Here is an 18,238-nt window from a genome sequence, read left to right as displayed (position 1 = left end):
AACAATTAGTAGAGAGCCTTTGCATACCTCCTTCAGCAGCTGCCGAGCGCAGAGGGAAGTAGAGAGGGTCACAACCTTAATTCTGGACACAAATTGGCTGCTGGTTCTCCACTGCCGAAAGGGGGAGAGGAGGTTATGGCCACGGAGTAATGAGCGAGATTACACTGCAATCAGGGAAGGGAGATGTGAGCTGGAGAGACATGCTGAAGGGAGGGAAAACATTCCTTAAATTAAACCTCTATTGTTCACCTTGTCTCTGCCTCGGTGGATAACCCACGAGACTCCAAGCTCCTGCCAGGAGCCAGTGTGAATAATTCCAGAGCATTTTTCCTACCTGTCGGTAATATAGCAGTCCATGTCTGAACAAGCTTTCCACTTCTTTGAGCCATACATATGGGCAGGTAAATTTTCTGTAATCCCTGGAAATATCCTTTCCTTTCCCTTTTCCCGGTAAAATCTATACTATGTTTTTTTCAGGATGAAGGGGTACAAACTGCACTGCTGAGAAATCATGAGTGTAGTACATGACTCCTCAGCACTTTGTGCATCATTAGAGTGAGGTTATTAACAGGACTGTGAGGGCAACGAGACCATCATCTGTCTGGAAGATGATGTGTGAAAGCAAGGAAGGCAAATGTAAATTTGGAGAGGGAAACATGCTCCATTTGTGAGGTTTCCTTCCTCTGAGATAGACTGTGAAAAGTCTCACACCTGAATATAACCTGATGGTAGTAAAAACCTTTCTGAAGAAGGCTGCAGGACAAGAATGACGTGAAGATGGCAGGACTACTGTCCTCAGCGGACATCTGATCCAGCTTCCATGTTGACATGTGCTGTATAAAAATATGAATACAGCAAGAACTGGCAATTGTTGCTCTCAACACCAGAGACAGTGTAAGAATTTGGGAAATACTGCATTGGAATTAATGCAATGTGCTTTGAGACCTTCATTCAAAAGACTTTGTATAAGACTGTAATGGCATACTCTATACGTTATGCTGTGATGCTAAATATATCCATGACCACTGAGAACTGCAGCATTTGATTCAAGTTCTATCTTTTAAACCACCATGGATATCAACTCTTGCTTCCTTCTCATTAACACTGCTGTAAAGTGCCTGGCACAAATCTACATCAAATTAATATAATTACAGAGGAAAATACATTGCATTAACTTATGTCTGGCCTTCCCTTGCTTTTTCCATCTTACTGCTGTTCTTTCCCTCTTTTCTCCTTCCTTTTTTGTACAGCAGTTTTGTTTCTTCACAATTCATCTTCTTCGTGCTTCTTTTCTTTCAGTCTTTCACCCATTTCCTGTTTCGACCCCAAAGTTGATTGCTTTCCCTTTTTTTTTTTTCCCAGGTTTGATTGATTGATTATTCTGCACTTACATAAATGAATTTATACAAAGCATATAAACTTTAGAACTCCCTGCAGAATGCCATGAGCACTGCTACCACCCGTGTAGGTAAAAACGAAAAAAAAAGTGAAGTTAACGAAGTGCTAAATTAAGTAAGAATCTCTTACATCATACTTCGAAGCTTGCCAAAATCTGACTCTTCAGATGTACTGCAACAGCAATTTTCTAAGACACAGGTCCTTTGCAGGAAAAAATCTTTAGTGTCAGACAGGAAAAGAAATACAGATTCTCCCAACTGCTATATCAGGGACTGGGGGACAAGGTCATCTTTCACACACCCAGGCCCCAAGTCACCAGAACATCACTACTGCATGGCACCCAGAACAATGCGATTCTTCTTGCTTGCTATGGAAAAGAAAGGGAGGAAAGATGAGGGAAGGTATTTACTTTTCATATCTCGTCTGAAACACCTGCAGGACTTCAGGCAAGTGATCTCTGTTGAAATTCATTGTATTGCTCAATCCATCCTTGCTTAATTCATCTCCTGAAACTCTTAAATGGTACCCAGGCTGTAGGCTGGCTCTCTACAGAGATGGGAATTACATCCCTAATTACAAGATATGGTACTGCCCTAATAATAAGTACTATGCTCCAGAAGTCCCCACCCAGGGGGATGAGCTTTGACCTCTTTTAACAAAGACTGCAAAATAGTTGATAAGAACATTAAAGCAAGTCACTGCTCCAGAAACCACACGATCACTTCCTCTAAGCACTCTCGTGCTGGTTGCAGAAATTAGCTTTTGAGCACATCTCACTAGTCTGAGCTGCTGATAGTTGTCTGTCCCTCAGTGCTGTAACAGAGATTTGGGGCAACAGCATATGGAGGTGTAGAAGAAGAACTAGAACAGCAGATAGTTTTACCTCCACAGTATTCACTTGTTGTACTCCATAATCCCCTAATAGCACCAGGGCAGGCTCAGCTCAGCAGGTCCATTCCAGGCACTGCTGGAGAAATTACTGTGATTTTTTCATGCATCTTCAGGATGAGCCTTCACAATCCCTGGAGATGAATGGCTACTTTACAAAACACACCCTATCACAAAAAGAACTGGACCTTGCTAAGCTGTCATTATTGCTACTCACATTTCCTTTCAAACAGCATCTCTTGCCCTAAAAGTGTTCCCCACCCTCACACCGGCAGCAAAAGACTGCAGCATTCTCTAACTAGGGACATGTTTTCTTCTCCAGCACAGATTCGTAGCATTTAACAGCAAACCTTCAATTATCACAGCACATGACCATAAAACTTGCTCAACTGGAACGTTCAGCTATTTCTAACCTTGACTTCAGTCATCTTCTTTCTTTTGCCCCCAAAGCCATCTAAAACAGTATTCTCCTAGAATCTCTGTGCAGCCTGTCTAGCACAAAGTTAAACCATAAGTCAAAATGATTAAAATTATATGGAAATATACACACTTCCTTCAACACTGTACTGGGAACATGGCGCCTAATGGGACATCACTACACATTACTCATAAGGCCAAGACATGTGGCATTTGCCAGAGAACCTGCACATTCTCCTTTTTATGCCAGATGACTTATAAGCAGCAATCAGTCTTTTCCTTTTGAGGGTCTGCCTTTCATACGCATAATTTGAGTCCTTAAAATGAACCCCTTGATCTGGATTCCACCTGCTTCGGAGAAAAAAAAAAAATTAAAAAATATCTTGGAAATATATAGCAACAAGAAACTGGCAGGACAAACTCACACTCCCACTGTGCCAAATTGCAAGTTTAGTAATTCTGTTTTCTTCCTGCTGAGTGGAAGGTGTCATTAGCTGCTGTATTTAGAGCCACAGAAAAGGTTCTTGGAGTAATCCCCAGCCTCTCTCTGAACCAGGTGGCTGATGACCACAGGAGCTCTCTGCAGCTGGGGACCTTCACCTTCATCTTCCTGTAGTCATCCACTTCAATTTTAACGGCAAGGAAATGAATGGGGCAAGTAGCACGATATGAAGAGAAGCCCTCAGGCTATGTCACCCTCCTCTGGGCTGAAATTCATCCCTGCATCAGGGCCACTTTAAAGTCCCTGTGCGGCATAAATCGCTCTTGGGTGGTTTTAACTCAAGAATAGCTTTTTTTCTGGGAGAGGATTTCTCCTCTAGGCCAGTCTCTGTGGAGCACCCATTGAACCAAATCTTCATTTCTGAAGATTAATATAACAATTGAAAGAATCATCCTCTTACTGTGAACCTTGGAGGGAAGCACAAAGACCTTGGAAATGTCCTGCAGTCATGCACATGTGCACCTGGGCTTGAGTCTTGTGTGCTGGCAACAATCTTATGCGCTTTTGAGCACATCAGCCCATCTGACCATGAGGAGACCTCCTGCTTCTGCAAACATGCCCATCCACTGCGAATGCCTGCGCTGGCTTTGCTGGCAGCACTGGGTGACAGGGAGGAGGAATGGCAGAGCTTGGTTTTGTTTGCTCGTTGGGATTTTGAGTAAATAAAGATAAAAATCCATAACCGTAGGTGGTCTTCATGACGCATACAATGAGGAGGGGAGGGGGAATGTGAGGAATTGCCCTTTCCATGTGGTGACTGAGGATAGGAATGCCCTGCTGTTTCCAGATTTGTTTGGGATGGTTGAAATGAAGACCACCTGCGCTGCCTGAGAATTGGGAAAATCTGTGCAAACATTCATTATTTATAAGATAGCTGTCCAGAGGCAAATTGCCTGGAATCCATTAAAGAGAGAAATCCCAGCTCCCTCTGGCAGTCGCCTGGCACAGGTCTTTTCCACTGACAAAAAGAGAGGGAAAAAAAAATCACTTTCATTTCTAATTAATCTTCTGGTATATAATACTTTTAATTAGGAAAAAAATAATCTGCATGCTCTTTGAGAGCGGAAGGAAGGAGCCAAAAGCAAGGCAGCAAGCTCTGGCATCTTGGCTGCAGTTCAGGCCTCGTCCTCTTTAAATCTGCCAGAGCAGGTGAACCCTGCAGCCTGCTGCTCCGCTCTCTGCGACACGACCGAGGCCCTGCAGCACTTCGGGGGGCTGCTTTGGAGATGAGGAGCGGGACCTTGCGTGTACAGACTTTGGCTATTTGCTCTGGAAAAGAAAATCCAGGTGAAGATAAGTGTGTGTGGGGAAGTAGTTGAAAGATGCCTCAGACAGGAATGAAGCAGACTCTTGGACATAGCATGGAGAAGAGAAGCAGAAAGGCCAAGGGACAAGGAGATCCAACCCATACATTATCTCTTCAAAATAATAACCCCCCAAAAGTTCATTCTCCCACTCCAAATTTCCTAACCCTTCTTTCTCCTTCTAATGTCTCTCTTCCCTGCATTCATTATTAATGCCACTGGGGGTACAGATTTGCACTTTGGTTTCTGAAAAATTAATTCAATAATTAAAATTTCAGTCCCTGAGTGATGGAAGCAGCTCAGGCAATCTGGAGATGCCCCTTTGCAGTTTGAAAGCCTTTGGTGTGCTGCCCGCTTACCCCCTGCATGAGAAGCCTCCCTGTAGATCTAGCTCAAGGGGGAAAATCTGGTAGGAAAATGAGGTTTAAAGTTGATCAAGTTCTGCTTTTGTGGGAAAGCAATTTCAGTTTAACACCCTATCAATGCTCACCCCCAGGTTCTTCCAAGGCTCAAGTAGTCATGGCTTTCTACATGACTCCCTGGATAAGGGAAAAATATCCAAATGAATGTGAATATTAATCAACACTGTACATCTATCACTCATTGGCAAGCTGACTGTTGGCTGAGAGACCTCTGGTGTGGGTAATGAAATTTTCTATGACACTGTGCTTAAAATGAAAGAATAGCAGAGAAAGGCCGTGAGAGAAAGACATCTTCTCAACTCACAATAAATGTCTATTTTCTCATCTGCACCCACACCTACCAGTGGAAAGAGCAAGACCCAAGGAATCTGCAAACTGGTAAGGAATGCATGCCAGATCACACAGTACCCATTCCTGGGGGAAAATTTCACCCCATGCCAGAAAAGAAGAGACCCCCACTGCAACTTCAGTATCAGTTCAGGAAGGTCCTTTCCCAGGCTGCAGCGGAGCTACCCTTCCCATCACCTCTGCATCAAAGGAAAAAGCAGGCAAAAAGCCTGAGAAATTCCCCACCCTCAGTTCCTGGCAGTGTTATTTTTATTTATTTTAAAACAAACGTGAGAGAGAAGTCAGAGCTCTGAACAGCACATGGAGCTGAGGAGCTCAGAACATTTCTCCAGATTTAGATAAGAGAAGGAGGAGGAAGGGCTGGATTTAAACTTACAGATACTGATTTCATTTCTAAGGTGCTAAAACCCAGCAAAATAGAACAAACACAAAAAAACGTAAGACTGCCTTTTCCATGGCACTTTACTGAGTAAAAACCAAACTAAACCCTGAAGCAGAATTAAGACAGCAAACTACTCCATCCTTGGGAAGCTGCATCTTTCCACTCACGTAACAGCAACAGGCTGAGAACATGGTGGGAACTCGGGGCAGCACTGTCAGGGTATTTCCCACCAGCCAACACAGCGCTCCTTGTGCTGCTGTCGTGGGGGTAAGAAAGGGACAAAGAGGAACGGGAAGAGCTGTGAGGAACTCTGCTGAAATCCTCTGCAGGCAGAAAAACAGCAAAGCTCTGAAACTGAGAACTGCTTTTCTCTGAAGCAAGAGGATTAGTGACAGGCCACGTTGCACTTCACTGGGGTCGTGACAACTACGGGAACACTGAATGCTCACTCAAAGCCAACTCCTGGATTCAGATACTGTGAGCTAGCTCCTGAAATATTTTATCAAAGCAAAGTTTCTAAAAACTCTACTAAATCGTGAATTTTTGGGAAAAACCTCTTTGCTAGCTCCAGAAGAACACATGCTGTGCATATCACCAGCACAGTGCTACCAGGAACAAAAAGCAACACACAGAAACCTACTTTTTACCACATTTGCGGAGACTTTGCAGGGTGAATGTGCAGATCATTGGTTGCTTGGAAAAGTCACTGCTTTTCTTCCTCAAGATGTGGCTTTGTGGAGGTTTCAGAATACATGCACTTTTATGTGCTGTTCAATTCTTGAAGTTATTTTGAGCTGAGAGCCTTTAGCACCGCGGCCCTGCATCTACAGGACAGGCAGAGCATCAGTACATGCAGTAGTAGCTCCCTCACATGCTTTGATGTGCCAGCCCTCCCACCTTGGAACAGGTTCATTCATCCTGCTCTTACAGGGTCCAGGTGGTTTTACTGAACCTGTGGCTGTTAAATCTCCCCTTCTGAAAAGGCAGGATACATCCCACCTTGCAGCAGCAATGACTCCAGCCTCGTGACACCAACACACCTGAGAGATGACGTGCTGGGGTGCACAGCCCTGACGCTCTGTGCAGATCAAAGAGGAAATGGAAATGCTGGAACAAGCACTTTGGCACAGCTTCTTGGCTGGGCTAAAGGTTTATTCCTGGGATGCTGCTTTCCTGCAGACTAAGGAAAATTAAATTTAGCATTTTGCAAATAAATAGGTTAAGGCTGAAAGGACACTATTTAGGAATTTACTGCTTACAGCAGCCTCAGAGATTATAGATCCATCACCGTCTATTACCTTGCTAGTTACTGCTTCCACTCTGTCTATCTTCCCTACTTACAGAGTGGTCCTTTCATCAGATCTTTTTCTGTTCCAACTTGAAACTGTCATCACTTTAATGGGATTATATGAAGAAAAACAACTTTAGGCTGCAGTGACTCTGCCAAAAAGCCAAGGACATGTCCTGTGCTTTCCCAGGACAACGTGGTGAGATTCTTGCCTGGCAGAGACACACACAGATGATGTCTGACAAATTCCAGGGAAATACAGCAGCAGACAGCTGTTTACACACATGTCCAAAACCTCTGGGCCTCTGCAACTGTCAGCTGGGCCCTTTCAACACCCAGAAACACAAGAGCTTTCACAGAGACTGGCAAACCAACAGCTGACTGGTAACGCTTGCTGCAGATTCATTGTAGTTACACTGCACATGGCACGAGAAGCAGTCACTGAATGCACCAAAATGATTATAAACCCCCACCTCGTGCTGCATGCACCTCTTCCACTATCTGCTTCATATAAAAATCACCTGCAGTCCCCTCTCCAGAGTTGGATACATCCCAGAAATGCAAAGTGACAGTTAGCATATGAAACATTCACCAGAGCCTTCCATTAAGACAGACAAACCCTTCAGTTTAAGGTTGAAATTTATGCCAGCTCCCCAGAACATGGTTGAGATAGATCCACTGTTATCAGCTACCTGCTTTACCTGAAACTGAATACAGATTAGGGACAAATTAAAATTTTCAAGCCTCAGTTTGATATATTCCCTCCAAGATACAGGCAGACAGGCTTGCCTTCTAGAAGCTAGAGATAGCATCAAAAAATAATCTTGGGAGTTACTAAAGCTGGAGGTCATACTCAGCTCTCAAATTCCCTGCTTCCCCCATGGAAGAGAAAGCAGAAATGTGATTTAGCTATGAATCTCTGTAAAATAGATTTGACATAAAATACCTTTCCATACTTTTTCCTCAAAGGATGTTCTCATGCAATTGGCAAAAAAGAAAATACATTAAATCCCAAGTCCTAAAATAGTATTAAGTAACCTGCTCTTACCGCTAACATTCACAGGGGGTAGAATGAATGTTTTTTGTGTGTGGAGTTAGGATGATTCATATACTTGTTTGTTTGGAGCAAATGTGAGAACTGGACAGGTTTTTCAGCATTTCCATGCATATGAATAAAGACAGTTGATACATTATTAAATCCTAACATTAATCTGTATCCATGTTAAGTATTAATTCGTTAAGTATACAGAACATAAAGAGCCGAGCTGCAAAAAACGTTGTTCTGTAGCACGGGCTAAGACTCCAGCAGAATCACAGCAGCCAGTCTCCATAACTAAGCTCTCCAGAAGGATTTTCAGTGTACCGCTGCATTCTGTCATTGCTCCACAGATACAGCACCATGGCAAGGACACCAGCATTAATAGATTCATATTACACCACTGACAGGAGATGTTATGATCCTGAGAGCCTGCGTGGCATGTTGTGCTTAAGACTCCCCCAACGCAGTGAAGTGTATCAAATCTTCAAGAAATGCCATGACTGAACGCTTGATGTGCTTCCAACCCTCTCCAGCAATAACTGCCTCCAAATAGAGGTGGGATGCTTTGGAGCAAAGCAGAAGGTACACTCACAGCAATTACTATTTTTGCTTTCCTACCAGCAGTAGGAACTTAGAAAACGTAAAAGACCTCTGTTTAGGCAAAGGTCTCAGGGAACACTTAAACACAGCAGAGACTGGGATCCCATGAAGAGCAGCTGCCTAACAAGCTTTGAAATACAGGCTCTTATCTTAAACTGGCAAGCCAGTTTGAGAGAAAGCGTATTAGCTGGTTTATGCAACACTAACTTCATGGTTAAGAGCCATGCAGTAATTGAGCATTTAGTCTTTGAAGCATGGAAGCAATACAAGAATGACAGAGGAATTGTGAGATCCTGGCTCCTGTCTCAGCCCTGATGGTGGCCCTTTGGCTGCCAAAGGGGACCTGTGACCATGACACCCCTTTCTCTGCTCATCACTATTGCCCCACTACTTCCCTCCCCACTCACCTGTCAAGCCTTGTGGGAATTGGCCAACCAAGTTGGATAACAAGGTGTTATCCAAACTAAACTTAGGCTGAAGCCTTTTAACTCTGAAATCCTAGATGAGGGCACAACACAAGCACTTCTATTTACAAAAAAATAAAGGAGAAGACCTTTACGTGAGCCCAGATCCACTCGTCCCAAGACCATAGTGGCACGGGAATCTTTTGCCATGTTTCCATATTTGTGAACAGTTTTTTATACACACAAACACACACCCTCCTCTGTCCCTGGAGATCAGAAAAATCTTTTGCCCCAGTCAAGTATGGGTAGTATCTGTAACTCCCACAGCAAGAGATAAGTCCTAATTATATTTGTATTTAAACAATGTGCTACTTACTCAAGAAAGAAGAGAGGCAGCAGCTGCCACTCACTCTCGCTGGTGGCTTTGTGCAGGCTGAGCTGTGTTGCTATGATCTGGGACACTTGCATGCTGGTGGGTGCTTTGCTGGATTTCACCAGCTGCATCTCACCTCAGAGTTGTTTCCTGGAGCTAATTGCTTTTCCTAGAGGTCTTCTCACAAACCTGTTCCTGGAACATACAGGTAAAAAGGTGTAGGAGTGGTACAAAAGCTATCCTGAAGTCCCTCGGCAATGGTTCAACTGCATGCCCTCTGCACCACCAACCACGCCTCACAGCCAGCTAAAAAAAGGCTTCAGGGATGTCCATGGAGGATCACAAATGGAGGAAAGGGCCACAGGAATTGCTAAAGTCCCTCACACCATTTGACACAGGGATGGCAATGAAGATGATGTCGTAACAGTCTTGTTGTGGCTGAACATGTTGGCCCTAGAGCAGACCAACACCAGCACAGACACCCAGAACTGACCCAAGGCAGGAGAGGTGGCCTGTCCCCTCCTCATCATGTCCGAAGACAGACAAATCATGGAGACACTGGAGCATCCAGGGAAGACGGCTGAGATGCAGGGTACACAGAAACTCATGACTTTTCTTCTGCAAAAGGATAAAAAGCTCCAGCAATTTCCACTCCTTTTCATGTGCAGCTTTGAACATAACCATACACAAGCTACCAGCGGGGTTGTAGTTTGCTGACACTGCTTTGTGTGTTCTGCAAATTCACAACAGAGCAGCCAGGGAAAGCAACAAGCGTGCATCAAAAACTGCTTTGCAAAACACTCATTTCATGTGTGCTGCAGCAAGGTCTTGGTATTCTCCCATCACCCGGACTTGAAGGCATCACCTTTTCCTTCAAGAGTGCCAATCACACAGGCTCTAAGTATAACATCTTCTGAAGCTACCGGAGACTCAAATAAATAAATTCAATAAATTGAAGAGATTTAGTGACAGTTGAAGGTGGCGGTTACCCACAGAAAAGGATAGGAGCGGCCATGCCACCGCAGGCCTCCAGGCCCCCGCCGGCTGCACCACGTGTCTGAGGGGTGATTTGCTGTGTCCATTCACGTACCACAAAATCTGGCTGCACCAGTTACATCTCCAACTCACTTCACATGCAGCTTCCTCACCACAGAACCTTTTGAAAAGCTTCTTAAACCCCCCGTGGAAATCCATAAACGGTAATATCCTGCACTCAGGTGAGAGGGTTAGAGAAAACCAGAAGGTTGAGTGACTCCGAGCAAAACCATGTGGTGATTTAGCAGCAGAGATAGCAATGAGGATTCGAGAGGGGTTTTGCTTATGTCCCCTCTGCTTTATCCGCTATTTCACACCATCTTCATCTCACAGTGCATAAACACAGTCCTGTCAGCTCACACCACCCTTTGTAAGCTGTTCAAATACAGCAGCAGGCAGACGCAGCCATCCCTCTCCCCCTAGACCTCCCGCAGGGTGTCCAGGCACAGCCAGCGACAAGAACGACTCTCCTTCAGCAAACTGCAATCACACAGGTGCTGGAAACGTGGCGGGGTGGGGAAAGGAGGGAGAGGCTTTTACTGTAGCAGGTAAGTCAGCCAGGATCTGCTCTGCCTCCTGCTAACTCAGGCTGACACAGCGGCAGCTCCCGAGCTGTGGTGCGCAGGGCTGCGGGGCTCTGCCGTGCGGCACGAGGATGGAGGCAGTGGCTGCCTGGTTTGGGGCACGGGCAGAGCTAAGGCAGGACCTGCCCTGTGCGTTGTCCCGCACCATGCATCCCTCCAGGGATTGCTACACCAGCCTGGATGCTCTGGTATAACTAAATTCTCATCAGTGACTGTGCTCTATGTTGGTGCGAGTGACTCTCCCTAGAAAGCATGGGCTGTCTCTCCCATTTCATTAAATAAGAGGTATTTTGATGAAGGAAAAAGGGATTTGGAGGGAAGTGAATTGCAAAATTAATAAAAAAAAAAAAAAAAAAGGTGTATTCTAGGAATTTGGTTACTTACTGTTATTGCAGAATCATAGAATCATTTAGGTTGGAAAAGGCCTTTAAGACCATTGAGTCCAACCCTAAACCTAACACTGTCAAATCCACCAGAAGCCATGGAAACAGATGCTCAGGTCCTTCGGCTGGGATGGCTGATGTCTGCTGTGTCCTGTTGCCTGGATAAGGCTATCAGCAATACCTATGGGGATGGTGGCTGAAGTCAGGTGCAGAATTTGTGGGAATAACTTGAAAGCTGCTTTTTTTCAGTGCCCTGCTCCTTTGCTGAGAGAGGGCAAGTGGAGGCGGAGAGGCAGAGCTCATGCCACCACAAGCAGGGTGCTGCAGGGAGGGAAACCTGGAGGTACAGCACTAGCACTGCCGTGCCCTTGGCACGTGAAGGAATGAAGGCAAGAGGAACTGCAAAGTCAACTTGGTGACCAACAGCTGATGATTACAAAGCAGACAGGGAATTGTAAAGGCATATGAATCTGAAACGGCACCTGTGAGCCAACTTCACGTTTCCTGCTCCAAAACAGACCTGCTTTTTTGAAGTGATGGGTTACACATCTGCTTCACAGTGTAACACACCACTCACTCCAACAGAGAGGACAAATCTCTGACCTTTCAGAGAACCTCAGATGTACCATGCTGCTGCTAGTCAGGAAAGACTCAGTCACTGGAATAATTCTCCAACATCATCAGCATTAATTACCTGCATGGCTGGGTCTACCCTGGCAGACTCACAGGCATGGCAGGGAAGGGGAGCAAGTGGTGCCAACACACTGGAAATAAGTATTGCACCAGACCGACAGGTAACAGGGGAGTGTATTCCCCAGCCCAGAGCTGCTCTGTGTTCCCCATCAGCACAGTCTATTTATCCTCACAACAGTCTAGTGACATTGGCAGGAGCATCAACCCCCTCGTACAGATGGGAAACAGAGGCAGAGAAAGAGCATTAACCATTAACTTTGCTCAGCTGGAATAAGGCTTCCACCCAGCCTCCTGAAGTCTTGGAGCAGCATCCTTTTGCTCAGAAATTCTGCAGTAAAAAGAAAACCTTCTGTTAGATCTATCCACTATCCTCCAGGTGACTGGTTTAATTTGGAGGGAGGGAAGGAAAAAAAAAAAAAAAAAAAGGGGAAGAAAAAAACACTCCTACCATGCCCTAGGGGATAGGCAGTTGTTTAGGGAAGCACATGAAGTAAGAGAGAAACTGTGTCAGGAGGAAAAAAGACATGAGAAAGATCAGAATGAGATGAAGACAGTAGCAAGAATGAAAGTTAGGTCCTAACATAAAACAGGCTGCTACCATAGCTGAAAGAAAATGATGTGTAAGAAATTTAAATACAGGCTTTGATGCTGTAACACCATAGATTGCTCAACAGCTCCTGCTTCTCAGCTGCTGATTAGTGCAACCCAAGATGGGTCCTTGCTGACCCTTACAGGAATCCCAGTGCAATCATCCAGCCGGAAGGCATCACACTCGCACAGTGACAGCAGGCACTCCTGGAGCCAAGCAGAAATCAAGTATCCAACAACCACACAGGCAAATTGAAAACAAAATATAAAAATAAAATAACTTGTAATTAACAAGAATAAGGAGTTAACAGAGGCCTACACTCTCTAATCAATCTCTTGCTGCCTGGCCTGCTCCACCAATGAGCCCCATTGTTATTTTTGATTGTGTGTACAAGAGTGCGAGACAGCTGCTGGAAGAATAGCACTCCATCAAAATTGTGATTTCTTTCTCCCCTTGAGACTCATCAAGGGTGAGGAGGAGGAGAGGGGAGAGGATAGAGACACAAAAAGAAACAAACAGCTAGAACATGCTTCTCAGAGATACTCCACTGGGTTCAAGGAGGAAATAACTGAAACTGCAGGTATGCCAAGCATGTGTACTCAGATTCAGAGCTCCCAACACGGCTGTCAGCTTCAAGATGAAACAAGAGCACTCAGGTGAGTGAAAGTAATCCCTGTATTAACCATCCTGCTTATTTTGAGACATACATCGTTCACTGGTGCGGCTCAGCCAATCTGATGCTAAGGCTGCTCTGGAATCTCAGCAGACTGGACTCTCTCCTCATGTTTAACCACACAGGTTTTGTCTCCCCATTTCAGCCAGCAGCTTGTCAACATCATTTTGTGTTTGAAAAATAGCCTATGAGTTCTTTCTTATCGAATCCAGCCTCATTTCCCTCCTCAAGAAAAGAGAATTAACCAACTATTTCTTCTACTTCTTCTGCTCTATTGCATGTTACACACTTTGTCACTTTAGAGGCAACAGGACAGCAGGGTACACAAGCGATGGGGCAAGCAAAGGAAGACTGGGAAGTTAAAGGTGGTGTCTATCCTTCCACTGTACCCTTCTTCCAATCAAAGCCTTTATCGTATTTCACCCCACTGTGGTCTGCCTTCGCACCCATGGTGAACCATATCAGGAGCAAGTGTTCACTTTTCAGATCGCTTTTAATTTTGATAGTGACAGTTCCCCTTATAGATCTGCAAACCAACTCTTTACATAACTCCTTAAAGAGGTGTGCATGGAAGAGTGTGTGAACACTGGCTGTTAATTTAACAGGTTGCAGAAAAGCTGTTGATTTTACTACCATATTACAAATCCAATAGGATACCAATAAAGGTTTTATTTTGCAGCAAGAAGTGCCAGCCGTGTAGCTGGCAACATTCTCAAGCTGTGTCAAGATGCTTCTGGTTTTGTTTGCTGTCTGGTATCTTGGGTATTCTCTTTCAAGGCATAAAGCCTACCAACATGGGGATGCTCTTCAATGAATTACTGCTGGTGTTTGGGTTTCCATTTGATGATTTTGACAGAAAATAACAACATGGGCAAGATCTAGAAACAGAGAGAATTCTCTACTCTGCAAGGCTGGTCTCTGAGGATATAGAAAATATCTGTCTGAAGGCAACCTTTTGGCCAGGACTATTTATGAGCTCAGACACATAACACCGTTGTGATACTGAAAAGAGTTTGTCTGGTTTAACTTTCTTACCAACCAACTTAGACCCAAATAATTTATACATGAGTTCCTAAGAAATCTGAGCAATCCTTTCTGAGAAAGCAGAGGAATCTGAAAACAGATCTGATGTAGCTGTTACACAGAATTAGATTGACTGCTTTTTCACTCCAGGATCATAGAATCATAGAAGAGTTTGGGTTGGAAGGGACCATAAAGATCATCTCATTCCAACCCCCCTGCCCCGGGCAGGGCCCCCTTCCCCCAGCCCAGGGGGCTCCCAGCCCCGTCCAACCTGGCCTTGAACCCTTCCAGGGAGGGGGCAGCCACAGCTGCTCTGGGCACCCTGGGCCAGGGCCTCACCCCCCAAACAGGGAACAATTTCTTCCTTACATATAATCTAAAACTGTCCTCCTTCAGTTTAAAATTGTTCCCTCTTGTCCTATCCCCATATCCCCTGACAAAGAGTCCCTCCCAACCTTTTCTGTAGCCCTCTTTCAGTACTGGAAGGCACCATAAGGTCTCCCTGGAGCCTTCTCTTCTGCAGGCTGAACAACCCCAAATCTCCTAGCCTGTCCTCACAAGTGAGGTGCTCCAGCCCCTGATCATCTTCGTGGCCTCCTCTGGACCCACTCAAGCAGGTTGATGTCCTTCTTATGTTGGGGGCCCCAGAGCTGGACACAGCACTGTGGGGGGGATTTCACGAACGTGGAGCAGATGGGGAGAATCCCCTCCCTTGACTTGCTGGTTACGCTTTTCTTGATGTAATCCCTATCAAGGAAGTGACCAGCACCACATTCACGCCACAACAGTGGAAACAGTCTACCTGAAGTAAAGTGAATAATCAAACACAGATTGGTCTCTCTGAACACTGTTCTTGCTCTCTGTTCTTCACTTGAGTCTTCATTCCCAAGTATTTCCAAAAGATGGAGTTGAATGTTGACAGGTACAGCAGCAATAAAATCATATGTAGACACAATCCCAAAAATAAGCAGCATGCATAAGAATTTTCTTCATATCCACTGCAGTAAGATGTTGCCTTTGCATCTCAAAGCAGAGAGCTCTGCACATCCCTACTTAAGGTAAATGTAAATATTAAACGTAAAACTAGATATTATTATTTGTCCACAAAGGTAGCTTACCATTTTAGAAAAGGTACTAAGCTCCTGCTCTCAGTAGTACCTCGAAGCCATAGGGTATATAAAATAAAAGGATTTCCACTCTTTTCATTTTAAATTGATGGGCTTCAAATGCTTTGGCTGGGACTGTATCTTTGTGCATACAAAAAGAAAAAGCCCATGATTTAATTTCTCTGTGCTGTTTGTTCATTTATATAAGTGTCTCCAAATCATCTCCTCTTCAAATTTGACCAGTCTTTCTGTTTACCATAAGACGTTCTTTGTCTGAAACAACTGTCATTGCCTTTCTAAAGACCTCATTTCCTTACCCTCATTCAGGATTTAGCCAGAGACAGGGGTAAACAGTGCGAGGTACACACTGCCAAGCAATGACACCCTGATTTGACACCGCTTAATTCCAAGTTGGTTAAGATGATTTTGAGGCTCCCTGGCAACATCTGTTTGTTTTAATAGATACCTTTAATGGATTGTTACAAGGGGAGTCAATGCAGTTCTTGTGTATGGGATGGGTGGGCTGGCCTAGACACACCAGTCAAGCATTATGGAGAACACGAAGTCTGTGGCATGGCCTAACACGTCTACTGTGCCAGCAACGGGAACAGAATACGAAACTGTCAAGTGCTCCAATAACTATATTGCATTACAGACCACAAAAAAAAAAAAATCAGAAACTAAACTCCTGCTGAGGAACCTGTAACACCACTTTCCACAGCATTTAATTAAAAGAATAAAAAAGAGCAAACAAGCAAGAGCGAGCTGTGAAGCTTGAGATGCGCCTTTCTGCCTACGCACTTGCACACAGAGGGCCTGAAAACCACTGGAACATCCTTCAAGTTGATGAGCTCATCTGTTGCATCGATAGGGATTGCCAATAAATGCTGATACCGTTTCATTGGAATTCAGAGCTCATTTATAGATGCAGTCATTTATATTCACAGCATGGCACTGTGATTAACCCTTTCATTGAAGCTGCAATTCCATTTAATGTGAATTGGCTGCACATGTACAGCATGTAGATAATAAGCTCTATTACAGTAACAGCATACCTTGCTCGGAAAAAAAAAAAAAAGCACATCTTTCATCTTCATTTAGCTTTGAAGGGGTTACACTACAGTAGCTCCTATTGCATCCTTGCTATTGAAGTCTTATTGAAAATTAAATGCCACCAGCAGTACTACTGAAATATGCTCTAAAGTTTACAGGCAAACTACAGAAGCTTGTAAAATGCCAGGGGACTTCTCTGGTTTAATTATATAGACCCTGTTCCATAAATTGCTTGAATGGAATAAATACAAATAGCATTCCCTGCTTTGTGACTTCTTTGGGTTAATGAAATGCACACAAACACCCACAGTCTGCTAGGGCTCAGAAATTCCACAGCATAAACACACAACCTTGCTGGAAGCCGTAGTCAGGATTCAAGCCTTGGTGCATACATGAGAACCAACCGCCTGGACTCAGCAAGGAAATAATTTGTTGTTTATATTCTACTGCTATTCTAAGCTGCCTACAGTGGGAATTGTCTGTGATTTACTGAACAGGGAGAAAGAGTCTGAGATTTTGTTGTTCAGGCTCTAATTAGCAAATCTGCTTCTCCTATCCAAAGAGGTGGGCGAGGTAAGAGGGGCTGAGGAATTCCATGAATCAGTAAACAACCCACCCTTAGCTCAGGGAAATGTGAGGTCTGCTCTACCTGGTGACACTTACCTCCATCCTCTGGACATAACTGGGAATAAGGACTTGAATGAAGAAGAGAAGCAAGAAGAGTGTTTAGGGAGAGGAATCTGTACTTTATTATTCACTCTCCTGCATGTAAATTATTTCTATTGCCATTACATGAAGGCGAATTTGATCCTACTGGAGACAAATTTCTGAGATGCTAGCCAGTTCTTATTCATGTGGCCAGTAAGCAATTTTCTCACATTTTCTGAACTTTCTCCAAGCATTCCATCTCTCCTACGATGCAGAAAGAACTTCTAGTTGTACTGTTTGGCCACGGCATCCAACAGACATCTCCAGGAGTCTGCTGCACTAAACATTTAACACTACAGGGGTGAGCACAGGCTTCTGGAGGTGTTAGAGCTAACAGCATTGTACCAGAGAGCTGTTTTCAGCATTAAAGGACAGCACCTTAAAACCAACAGAGTTATTCTCTTCCCTGGACACTGAGCTTTCTTTTCTTGATGCCATTCATCTCAGTTAGTCCAGAACCTTCATAAGGCCAAGGAATACAACTGCTATGGGGATATTTTCCTAGTTTTACTAAGGATCATAGGTGCTGTTTTATATTTATCCTCACTTGCTTTATTTGTTGTTTGTTTTTGTTCTGTTTTGTTTTGTTTTCCTGAGGCTCTAAAGTTGCAGAACAGGAAAATGTTTGTCCTGTTATGTAAAGAAACAATACTGCAGCAATCCATGTGCCACACACAGCTGTAGGTCTGCAGAAACAGAACTTCTCTAGTTCCTGATTGTAAAGTTCCCTCCTGTACTGAACACCTCCAAAATGCTCATCCTTCTTATAAATGAGACTCAACCCAGGGGGATCAGTGGGAGGCATGTATGATTTTTATGTGCCAGTTGTTTTTGCTGCTGAGAAGGAGGAAGTTTTCCCACTGACCTGTACACTTGAGATGTTGACACCTGAACTTAACAGCTTGGTGACTCTAACGTCACACCTCAGCAGTCTAATGCATCAGCCCAACTGTGCTAGCTGGAAGGTGATGCAGAAGAAAAACAGCACCTATCAAACCACAACCCAACCTCAGACCACCTAGCTAG

At 44.3% G+C, this 18,238-nt stretch overlaps 1 protein-coding gene across 3 annotated transcripts in view; it reads right to left on the bottom strand.

Moving 5' to 3' along the window:
* MAD1L1 (mitotic arrest deficient 1 like 1) overlaps positions 1-18,238 on the bottom strand; it is a 378,475-nt gene that overhangs the window by 77,202 nt on the left and 283,035 nt on the right. The window lies entirely within an intron of this gene.

This window comes from Tyto alba, unplaced genomic scaffold, assembly GCF_018691265.1.
Source record: "Tyto alba isolate M040663 unplaced genomic scaffold, T.alba_DEE_v4.0 Super-Scaffold_28, whole genome shotgun sequence".
NCBI lineage: Eukaryota > Metazoa > Chordata > Aves > Strigiformes > Tytonidae > Tyto > Tyto alba.
The sequence above is the reverse complement of the archived record's forward strand: the minus strand, read 5'-3'. Positions and strand labels throughout refer to the sequence as shown.